Genomic DNA, 12,532 nt, shown 5'->3' on the forward strand with positions numbered 1-12,532 from the left:
ATCTGAGCCATTGTCTTTTGAAGACTGTGTTTAGTTAGCGGATTATTTAATATAAAATGCTATTTTAAAGGTTCTGAGTTTCCTCTCCTGCACCAGGTATTCCTATTTTCATCAACAACCATTGTTTTATAGATTGTACAATAATTTTGATTCTCTTTCTTTTCCACTCATACTTTCTTATTTAAATGACCATTGGCAAAATTAAAATGAAACAGAACAGTTTCTTTAACCTGTTCCTGATGATATCTGAGGTTATTAAGACTGAAAGATTTTGAAACATCTTCTTTACTTTTGCCTTTGTGTTGTTTGTTTTTTCATTTCACTCTGACTGGAGAGTGAAACTCAATTGTTTAATTATTGTTTGCAAAGAACAAAGATGATGAAGAGTGCAGTATAAATGCCAAATATTATGATCAGTTTCACTTCCCCAGGCTGAGACACTAACTCAGTGCTGTTTGCAGTGTTTGGGTTTCCAACACTGCATGTAAACTTGATATACATAAATACACGCACACACACATGTTCACACACTTACAGTAGTGTTCTGAAATTACAGCACTGGGCATCTGGAGATCTGGAAAAATCATGGAGCAGGTCCTCAAGGAATCAATTCTGAAGCACTTAGAGGAGAGGAAAGTGATCAGGAACAGTCAGCATGGATTCACCAAGGGCAAGTCATGCCTGACTAATCTAATTGCCTTCTATGACGAGATAACTGGCTCTGTGGATGAAGGGAAAGCAGTGGATGTATTGTTTCTTGACTTTAGCAAAGCTTTTGACACTGTCTCCCACAGTAGTCTTGCCAGCAAGTTAAAGAAGTATGGGCTGGATGAATGGACTATAAGGTGGATAGAAAGTTGGCTAGATTGTCGGGCTCAACGGGTAGTGATCAATGGCTCCATGTCTAGTTGGCAGCCGGTATCAAGTGGAGTTCCCCAAGGGTTGGTCCTGGGGCCGGTTTTGTTCAATATCTTCATAAATGATCTGGAGGATGGTGTGGATTGCACCCTCAGCAAGTTTGCAGATGACACTAAACTGGGAGGAGAGGTAGATACACTGGAGGGTAGGGATAGGATACAGAGGGCCCTAGACAAATTGGAGGATTGGGCCAAAAGAAATCTGATGAGGTTCAACAAGGACAAGTGCAGAGTCCTGCACTTAGGACGGAAGAATCCAATGCACCACTACAGACTAGGGACCGAATGGCTCGGCAGCAGTTGTGCAGAAAAGGACCTAGGGGTTACAGTGGACGAGAAGCTGGATATAAGTCAACAGTGTGCCCTTGTTGCCAAGAAGGCCAATGGCATTTTGGGCTGTATAAGTAGGGGCATTGCCAGCAGATCGGGGGACGTGTTCGTTCCCCTCTATTCGACATTGGTGAGGCCTCATCTGGAGTACTATGTCCAGTTTTGGGCCCCACACTACAAGAAGGATGTGGAAAAATTGGAAAGAGTCCAGCGGAGGGCAACAAAAATGATTAGGGGTCTGGAACACATGACTTATGAGGAGAGGCTGAGGGAACTGGGGACGTTTAGTCTCAGAAGAGAAGAATGAGGGGGGATTTGATAGCTGCTTTCAACTACCTGAAAGGGGGTTCCAAAGAGGATGGCTCTAGACTGTTCTCAGTAGTAGCAGATGACAGAACAAGGAGTAATGGTCTCAAGTTGCAGTGGGGGAGATTTAGGTTGGATATTAGGAAAAACTTTTTCACTATGAGTGTGGTGAAACACTGGAATGCATTACCTAGGGAGGTGGTGGAATCTCCTTCCCTAGAAGTTTTTAAGGTCAGGCTTGACAAAGCCCTGGCTGGGATGATTTAGTTGGGGATTGGTCCTGCTTTGAGCAGGGGGTTGGACTAGATGACCTCCTAAGGTCCCTTCCAACCCTGATATTCTATGATTCTATGATCTGGCTTTGACATAAACTTCCTGAGGGACCTTGTGTAAGTTTGAACCTGTTCGAGAAACTGGCACAATACTGCATTGGGGGCAGTACAAGCTGTGCTGTCCCAGAAGAAAACTGGAGCCCTTATAGAGCTCTGTGGTGCACTGTAGGGACCACAAACTGCTACAGCCTTTCAAAGAATGCTGCATATTTTCCTGTGCTGGATTGTGGAGGATAAAGGGAGCTATGGCTCTGCCTACTCCCCAATTCTGCTTGCCCCTTTTGGGGTACTGTGCACCCCCTAGGGATCATCTTGGTAGCAGCCCTGCAGTCCCTGGAGTGCAGGGGCTTATATTCTGTACAGCTCTTACATGGTCATACAGAGCGGGAGGCTTCTTACTCCTCACTCCACATTGCATGGCCACATGAATGCAGGGCAGGATCTAGCCCAAACCTCTCCGTTCTCAATTTCCTAAGCCTATGCAATGGAGATGATTGTGCATATCACACAGAGAGACTGTAAGCCACTACCTCATCAAATCAGGATTCTACAGGGAAGAAGGAAAAAAGATTACTTAGAAGACTGGTAGAATTTTTTGGAGTTTGTTGGAAGAAGACATCATTGCCTGCTATCAAAACTGATAGTTTGAGAACTTTTCTTGGAATACTAAGGAAGGGAGAAATCTCTTCAACAATAGTCAAAAATAAACTCAAAATTAAGATATTAAAATAAGGAAAATAGATTAGGGGAAATGACAAAATCTTAATATTATGTAGAGTTTTGATAGGACAACTATTAAATAGGTGATGCCTCTAAATGTAAGAAAAACAGAACTTACAGACCTAAACATGAGATAGTGAAAGACTTTAACGGACGCTATCAACTGATGAGACAGAAGAGGAAGATAAAGAATAGAAAAGCATCAACCATAATATGTGATCAGTACCACAAAGTTTAAGAAAGTGACTGGTAGCAGGTCTTGTCAATATACCTTTAAAGTCTTCTATAGGCCAATTGATAATTGTGTGTATATACACATTTATCTCTTTTCAAGTTGCAAAACAAGTTTTATAAGATTTCTGTTATAAAAGAATGGATCTGTTAACAAATGAAATAAAAATTGTAACAAGCTTTGAAATCCTCTAATGGTAGGTGCTATAGAAGTGGAATATTTTTAATTCATTGACATTTGACAGGGAGGTGCTGTAGTTTGCACTCCAGATGCAGGTTTTGTGTGTATTAAATAAAAAAAGGTTAAAGAACCTACTCATCAGATTAATGTTTTCATGAACTTAAAAATGAAATAATTGAAGACCATTTTTGTTTAGATTTAAGCATTTTCTGAATGTGTTTGTAGATATTATAGTGCTGTGCCTGAAAGTGAAACTGATTCCAAATTAAGTCAAATATAAAAAGCAATCAAAGAGCATCCATCATTAAAAGTACATTAGATTTTGAAAATGCAGTTTGAATAATCTGATGTTATTTCTAACACAGCTAAGTATTGTTTTAAAATATATGATTTTTCACCTTACAGTTGTCTTCTTAAAAATTCTCTCTCTCCCAAGATACATATGCCTCCCAGCACCAGAGTATCTGAGTGCCTCCTAAATCTTGAAATTTAGAAATAGCAATCTCTCTCTCCCTTTCCAGCCTGTAGGAGATATAGCTTGAGTAGTTCATAGGTTTTTTGCTTGTCTTGGTTTGTGGGTGTTGTGTTTGTGGTTGTGATGAAATGTGACGAAATGAGTTTTGCCTTTGGCTCTGAAGGCAGCTAGTTTGTGCCATTCTTTATCTGTTCGTGGAGTGAGTTCCAGAGTTTGTGAACTGTCTGCCTCCTGCTGAACTCTGAAGCTTCTCCCATTAGTCAACAGTTTAATGGTTCTAATAGAATGCAGCAGCTGTTGGGGTGCAGAGGGCATGGAGGGAGCGGCTATCACTTGGGTAGCGATGTCCAGTCCATAGAGGGCTTTGGATATCAGGGCAGAGACCTTGAACTGAACTCTGTATTCTGTGGGGAGCCAGTGCAAGCACTGAGATGAACATTTATTGGGGTTTATCTATACGAAGACTTAGTGCGCAGCAGGCTGGGGTGTGAATCTATAGTACACCAGCCTGCCACGCACTCAGTGGCCATATGGACCCTGCTACCGCCCACTAAAAGTTCTGTAGTGTGCTTGACGCTACAGGAGGGTGTGAGGAGCGAGCAATCAAAGAAATGAGGAATGAGAAGACCAGAGAAGAGCAAGCAAGAAGTGTGTGTGCAAAGTGATCCCGCAAGATGCAAGGAGTGAACTCAGGGCCCTCTTGTTACTTCCCCTTCACTCACTCTTCCTAGATCCCAAGCCCTTTGACTCTGCTGGGCTCTGGATCAGTTTCACTTAGTTACTTTTCCTTTGTTCATTCACATCTAACACAGCTCATTTGCTTACGCACTGCTCCCTGCTCCTCTTTTGCTCCTTCCCCTCCTCTCCTCTCCTTGCTCGTGAAACAGGAGATACATTTTCTTATCAATTATATGTTTAAATAAAAATTAAAAATGGCAGTGACTGGAGCACTTCTTCAGTGGTTAAGTTTGAGCAGTCACTAAGTCTGGCCAGGTAGAAGAGCTATTAGTTAGTAGAGAGAGAGTCTCGGGAAGAGCAGAGAAGTATACTTTGCTTTCGCAGGAGCTGTGACTGTGATCCTACCTCTGACTAGCCTGCAATTGAAGATTCTAGAACATGTGAGACAAATGCCTGCTGTGATGGGGATGACCCAGTAGGGTTAGCATTGGGAGACAGGACAGCAAGGACTTAGGCCCTCCTGCAGATCTGCCTCCCCACCCCCTCTCTTTTCTTTTGCAGTTACACACAGTGCTGTGGCTCAGGGGTCATTTGTTTCCCACAGCTTCACAGAACACTGTAGCAGAAAGGGGGACAATGATCTCTCACAAGGGGCAATGTGAGTCCTCCTTTCATCTAAAATAAACCCCTTCACTAGTGCTGGGAGGCCTGTTGTGTGTGGGTTTTGTTCTGTTTTTTTTTTAATCCTTTTGCACATAGTTCCAGCGTGAAACACTCTGCGGCTTCAATTGATATAAAGCATCTAGGGTTTTTTTTTTAATGGCCGACTTTTGGCGTGTTGCAGCCTGAGGTGGATTTTCTATTCAGCTTGAGCACATCAGGAAACGTCCCTTCTCCTTTTCACACAGCTATTAGAATCCAGAGTCCATCTGGTCGACGTCGTCAGAAAGGCTGCATTGAGAAAGCAAGGAGGGGAGGGGGCAACTATCTTTAGCTCCCCTCTGCCAAGCACAGACTTCTCGCTGTACGCTGCTTAGCAGAGTCTGCTCACTGAACATGTCAGGAGGATGCCGATTCAGTGAATTCACTATCCTAACAGTTGCTTGAAAACCCCGGGGGCAGCTATTTATGGACTCAATAGTCAAAGAATAAATAATAACAGGTGGTGTCTCCCCAATCTGAAGATGTAGTGGAATTAAAATTCTATACCTGCCCTCTAGAGTCTGAGAGCCAAATTGTTGGGGCCTTTGACTATGACAGAAAAGGTTGTTCTAAAAGTTGGGGTTCCACACTCGGTGCACATCTATCTTTCTGTGCTTGCTGACTTGGGCACTAGAGGGACACTGATTCACTCTTAGGATCACTTGAAAACAAAGGTATAACTCTCTCTTCCCTCAGACATCTCTTTGTGCCATCTCTATATGTTACTTCTACTCACTTGCCCTCTCACCCTTTCTTCACACAGCCATCCTTTACCCCGTCATCCCACTGGCCAGGTATCCCGCTGCTGCCATGTCCTGCCATAATTCGCCCTGCCACCTTCTGTCCAGCCACCCTGCTGCTCTGCCAGCCTCCACTCACCACCCTGCTACTCTCCCCAGATGGTTCTGGAGAAGCTGGATGTCAGAGTCCTGCAGAAACATCTTTCTGAAAATGAGAGAGCTGTAAATTAGCTGAAAGGGCAAACTTGTGACCTAAGGGCACCAGATGTGACATTAAACTCTCAAGGCAGATCTGTGTGTTCATTAGTTACTAAGTTGGCAGGGCAGCAGGCTTTCAGGTAACATAATTTGCCATCAGAGGCACTTTTTGCTATCTTTTTTTGTAGTTCCCTGCTCCGGGTGAATGGGCCTTGGTGTGTTTTTAGCAAAATTCTTTACCCAGCCCTTTCTTATGATGAAAATTCATTGACCAGTGACCCTCTAGGAAGGGTTGCTTATTACAAATTAAATCAATGGTCAGAATATGAGAGGAATAAAAACATTATGAAATACTAAGATACAAATTGTTATACCAGTTTGGATCAGTGGTCCGTCAAATGTGGTATCCTGCATTCAGTAGTGGCCTGTGCCTGATGCTTCAGAGGGAAGCAACCATAATCCTTCCCACTCTGCTTCCAAAATCTCACTCCATAAAGCACCTCACCACTGTGCAGTGCTTTCCTTTGGTGTGGGGGAGACTCCTACCTGGCCTCTGCAGCAATGAGTTTATACTCTGGAGCATGAAAATTGATTCCTCTTATCTTAGCACACACTGTTACTACACATGTTGCTATGGGTCATGAAATGATCCACCCACCCTTTCAAAGCCAGCATTTAACTTGGTGGCCTCGTGTTGTAGTGAATTCTGATGGCTAACAACACACTGCATGTACACCCCTTTATTTGTTTTCAATTTAAATCTTCCGTTCATTTCACCAAGTGACCTGTTATATTTATGGAATTATTCTCTTCATAATCTTAAGTACCTCATCTAAATTACTTCTAACTCATTCCCCTTGCAGCTGAGTAATCCTAGTATTTGCATATGTCAATCCCACGGTAACTCTGTCTTTATTAACTTTACGTGGATCTCTTCAGTGTCAGTGCATGTATGTCTTAGTAAATGGCTGTGTTGTCTGGACACAGAGGACTGTTCTGTGTGGCTGTCATCATGTTAAACTGATGCCTGTAGTATACAACGAATGTTCAATCTTGAATTCTTTTTCTAAATCAGTTCCAGCAACAATCAGAAAACCCACCTACCAAGGATCACTTTTCTGGTTGACTATTGTTCTTCTCACATAGTTGAGATCACTCAGCCTCATTCCATTCCAGCATCTGAGGCAGGGTGTACTGGCCTTGAAATGCACAGCCTGTTCTTCTTGTGGTCTGATCCTATATTCCATACTAACACGCCACAGCCTGAAAAGGCCGTTAAATAGCTTGGTGAAATGGTTAAGCAAGAGTTAATACATATAGCTTTGGTGCCAGTTGCACCCCACTGCATGTTTGTGTTTGTAAAATGTACTACATTTTCTTTTGCCTGATGTAAAAATATAAGGTAAATATACAGTGTTACCATGTGATGTGCATTTCACTGACCATGGCTCTGTCTCGTGAGAATCTCACTGGTAGTTTGAAGCCAAGTTAGTGAAAGAGCCACTATCATTATTTTCTGTACAAGACCTAACCTGGTGAGGAAACTGAGCTGTCACCCTGACAATACCAAGTACTGCAACTCTTTAGTTTGGGTTCATTTGTGGCAGTTATGTCCTGGCCTGCATTAGGGTCAGTGAAAAGCCCCACCTCCTTCTGTAGTGATCCAGGTGGGATTGTATCTCCCTCCTGGAGCTTTCGGGGTATGCAAGACAGGTCAAGGGGGGTTTAAATTATCCTCCTGGGAATGTTTAGCTCACTTAACTTGCATGTGCATTGCACTTGCATCTGCCTGACAGGTGCACTAGGATTCCACAGCATTTTGGACCACAGAGGACAGGGAGTGCTGGAAGGAAGACAATTTTAGACTTCAGAGAAAGAGGAGAGAAAGAGAGACAGTTCTTGGGACAGGCCATCTTCCTGCCACCTAGTACAAAGTTATGTGAAGTACTAGAGGCAGAGGCAAGGTGCCAATAGGTGGGTGAATAGCAGGAGATGGGGCCACGGTGGGGAAGAGATGTGTGGTGGGGTGGCAGGTAGTCAGAATAGTTAATGGGGCTGTATTGATGTTCTTTGGTAATTTTTAAAAATGAAATTGCTCTGTATGCCAATTCACTTTCTCTACTCAACACTACCTTGGATGGTGAACTCTGAATGCTTTGGTAACTGGATTGTGAGGTTGTTAGTTTCACTGTAATGTGTGTAAATTCCTCTCTCAAATGTGCTCAAATGCTGTTGTATTACTGTGTGCAGCAAACACTTTCCAAACATACAAGACATCCCTTTGCTTTCTAGACAGGGGTGATGTAGCCTTCTGATTCAACAGGTGCATTACACTTCACTCTTCTTGGATGTGATTTTGAGTTGTAGTCAAGAGGGGAACTGTCGACCTGCAGAAGCACCCTCTGCCCCAGCAACCCTAATCATGGCCCAGTGCAAAGGGAGAGGGCCTGGAGAGCGAGCCCACCCTGCACTCATCCCACAGCAGTGGCTCCTGTCTTGTGGGTCTGGGTACAGCTCCCTACTCTGGGCATTGTGACCTGGCACCCGGAGTAACAGCACCACTCAGGTTTGGCACTCATACTTTCATGATTTCTGTGGGTTCAGCTGAACCAGGGATCTGTTTTTCCCCTCTTTGCCCAGTGCTAGAACCCCCCAGTGTTACTAAATGCTAATGTTATGGTTGGCCTCTAATTGTCTCCACAGTTAGATTGCTTGTGCACTTCAAGCACAGACCTGTGCCGTGGCAAGGGAAAAAAAAGACAATGATAAAATAAAACAAATCCCTTAACTCCATCAATAACTCAGCTTGTAGAGCTCAATATAAACAAGGTATAAAATTGTTACAGTTACACCATCAGCCTACTTCAAATGCAAAGACCCAAAGAACCTTCCATTAGGTAAACCTTGAGCATCTCCTCTGAGGCCATGGGCATGTCAATATATCCCACCCATGTCTTTGAGACACACAGTGAAGCACTTGACTAAATTCAACGTGGTGACCAAAAATGTGGAACAGCAAAAAATCTAGCAGTGGTGGGCTGTGGAGCTGGTAAATAATGAGCTTGTTGTCTCACACCCCAGTTAGAGCTCTCAAGAGGTTCTTATGTTGCTTGCATTTAGCAAGAGTGTAAATGAAACCCCTGTTGGCCTTGCCAGATATTGGCCTCTTCCATGACCTTGTTTGAATGAAACAAAAAGTCATTGGTGGAACAAAATTTCATAGCTAGGAACTTGTTTGAAAGAAAAGGGCAATTCTCTCAATTGGGTAATTGGATCACCATCCCAAGTGCCTTTGGGCTTATATCAAATACAGAAGAAGGGGATTAATAACTTCAGTGTGTAAACGGACTTCAGGCAGGTTCCAACTGTAACATTTCACTCAAAGAAACTCTGGGGCATAAAAACAGGTCTCTTCTGAGTGCTTGAAGTGTTCTTTATGAAATGCAGGAAGGGCTGTAAACGAGAATCCTTGTGATTGTGCAGTGTCAGGTTTGAACTGTGTAGTTAATGGAATATGTGAGCTCCTCCTTGATGGGGAAAGGGGCGGAGTTTGTGAGCTGTGCATTAGCAGGGCCAACTGGAATGGACTAAAATGAGATAAATTGTACTTTCCTTTCAAATCCTGGTTATTGCTTTGTTGTGCAGCAAATTGACAAGGCTTGTGGAAGGGTCTTCTCAGTGGAAGGCTAAGCTTTGCTTTGTGCACAAAATGGGGAAGTGAATCTCTGAGTCAAAGGCTCTGCACTAAGAGCACCTGCCCCTGTACAGAGAAATCTGGGGACCCTCAGATAAGGCTCCCAGCTCATGTCAGCTCAGATTGAAGCACAAGGGAAACAACGATCTCTGAAATCCAAAGCCCAAACTATAAAACCATAAAGGGCTTTGCAGATCAAATCCAACACTGAATTGCACCCACCCAGGAGAGAATTGGAAACTAGTGCAGTCTGAATGAATTGAAACCCAGACCCCCCCTACACAGTCTTCTGACTTGCTCCAGAGACCTCTCAGGACTCGGGTCTGTGGACTTGCCCAGGGTATGGGTCCAAGCCTGCGTCCTATTGTGGCATGGATCCAAGCTAACTCATTTTCTAGTGTGGATGTTGTTGAAGACTGGATCACCAGGCTTATGTCTGGAGAGTCCTCCAACACTACCCCACACCTTCCAAAACCCACCAGCCGGTCTGGGGTCAAAATCGACCTCTTGCATGAATCCATTCATAACAATTTTACTTGAAACTTGATCCAAGCACTAACTACGATACACTGATTTACATTCACTTCTGATTTACACCAACATAAACCAGGAAGCTGAAAGGTTCCTCTCAGCTACCATGGGGGACAGACCAGCCTGAAAAGCAGGTATGTTGGCCATAATCAGGCCTTGGCCTGGACTACTGGAGTATGTGCGGATCGCTACTGCAGTCTCTGAGGAGCCCTTGATGGAAAGCTGCTATCCATTAGTGGAGACCCCAGCGGAGAGCAACAATGGAGACATCTCCGTCCTTCTGTTGGGGCACTGCCATTTTTGCTGGTGCAGGGAGGTGCTATTTGCCCGTGCATTTACTGGTCAAGGTTTATCTGGCACAATGAGTTTGCCCTACCGAACATGTGGCTAAATGATTCAAATTCCAGTGCTTAGAACGCAAAAACAGAGAATTAAAGACGAAGCCACCACGCTTCTCCCACCTTCAGTATCTATCTATAGAGAGCTGAGCTAGCGCTGACATAGCAGAAATAGGACAGCAATTGTCATCTACGCAAAAGAATAAGAGGGGCTAACAGTCAGTCTGACAAATATACGGTACTGATGACTTTCATCTTTCCTAGAGTTAGGCCTGAACATAAATCTCAAGTCCAAGCACCCCTGAACGATGAGCCGATTCAGAGCCACACACCACATGAACTGGGCAGCTTTCCTTTGACTGTTTGGAAGTAAAGTCTTCATTACCCCATTTTCTCTTGTACTTATAAAAACTGTGGAGCATACAGAAGTTCCAGGCAGTTGAGAAATAATGGAGCCTTTCATTGGATCTTCCTGGTGGCTGCAATTTACCAGTGAGATAACCCAGCTCATCTGATAGCCCAATACAGAGAAGGCTCCTCGGAATTCTAAAAACTTACTCACCACCTCTTTCCATGAAGCTAAGGGTTTTTCTTTTAAAAGTGATTTACTAGTGTAGTTTATAAACATCTCCTTAGAATAAAACTGTATCCATTTAGTTGGCAGTCTGAAAGTTCAAAATAATACCACTCTGCCCTTCTTAAGCCATAGTTCATCCAAGGATCTCAAGGCATTTTAAAGACATTAACAAATGAAGCCTCAAAGCAACCCTGTGTGATACTTCAAGGAAGTATTATTATCCCCATTTTATAGAGGGATAAACTGAGACACACAGTGTTCATGCCTTGCAAAGGGCCACGTGTAAATCAGTGGTAGACATTACAATAGAACTCAGGAGTCCTTGGTCCTAGTTTCTCTTCCTTAACCAATAAACTATCATCTTTTGATCCCAGGAATAAACTGAAAGCTATTTGAGACGGTCCATAAATTACATAGGCTCTTCTCTGAGATATCTGGTACTTTCTTCTACAGGTGGGTCAGAAATGAGAGATGCAATGAAGTACTGATTGGTGTTCAATCCATGCACACATTCTAGTATTTTGACAGTATTGATAATTGATCAATTAAAAAAATACACAAATTTCAAGTACTTATAATGGCCTCTGTCTCAGGGTGGTAGACACATAAACTGTGCTGCAAAGGTTACTCTGTGTCTTTCCTACATGACTCAGAGTACTGTACACTCATTACCTTTCATTGTCCTGTCTGCTTCCTACCACCCTTTATTAGTTCCAGCCAGTCTTTTGCCACTATTCCACAGTCTAGCTTGACCCTCAAACTTCATCTGTAGTGCAGAGATGCACTCCCTTTCACTTCCTCCCACTGACCTGCCTTACCCCCACCACCCCTCCCTCAACTGCAATATTCCCCCTCTGTCCTACCCCATACACTCCTTTCTACAGGCTTGGCTCCTTCCCTTAACCCAGGAGTGGGCAAACTTTTTGGCCTGAGGGCCATATCTGGGTATGGAAATCATATGGTGGGCCATGAATGCTCATGGAATTGGGGGTTGGAGGGGGTGAGGGCTCCAGCTGGGGGTGCAGGCTCTGGGGTGGGGCCAGAAATGAGGAGTTCAGTGTGCGGGAGGGGAGAGGTTCCTGTCCGATGGGAGCTGCAGCGGCGGCGCTTGTGGCGAGGGCAGTGTGTGGAGCCCCCTGGCTGTCCCTATGGGTAGGAGCCCCCTGGCTGCCCCTACGCATAGGAGTTGGAGTGGAGACATGCTGCTGCTTCTGGGAGCCGTGCAGAGCAGGGCAAGCCCTGGATCCTGCTCCCCAGCAGGAGCTCAAGAGCCAGATTAAAACATTTGAAGGGCCAGATGTGGTCCCCAGGCCGTAGTTTGCCCATACTTGCCTTAACCCTTCCAGAAGTCAAAACAACTGATGATTGTGCAAAATGCACACTTTAGAGTATTGACTGGACTTTCAATGCAACAGAAAGGAATCAGATGTTTATGATGCTAAAATCCGTGGTAATCTACATGCTTGAAAAACTGAATTGCCGGGGAGAGGGGGTGGAAAGAGCTGAATTTATTGCTCTTGAGTTAGGTTGGGACATACTTAGGTCAGCAGTTAAATCTCAGTGCAGCCACTTAACATCCTTT

General features: G+C 44.0%; 1 protein-coding gene across 4 annotated transcripts in view; it reads left to right on the top strand.

Annotated features, from left to right (window-relative positions):
- The window catches only part of RAD51B (RAD51 paralog B), a 713,517-nt gene that overhangs the window by 443,769 nt on the left and 257,216 nt on the right, over window positions 1-12,532 (top strand). The window lies entirely within an intron of this gene.

Source organism: Lepidochelys olivacea, assembly GCF_965140295.1.
Source record: "Lepidochelys olivacea isolate rLepOli2 genome assembly, chromosome: 6".
Taxonomy (NCBI): domain Eukaryota; kingdom Metazoa; phylum Chordata; order Testudines; family Cheloniidae; genus Lepidochelys; species Lepidochelys olivacea.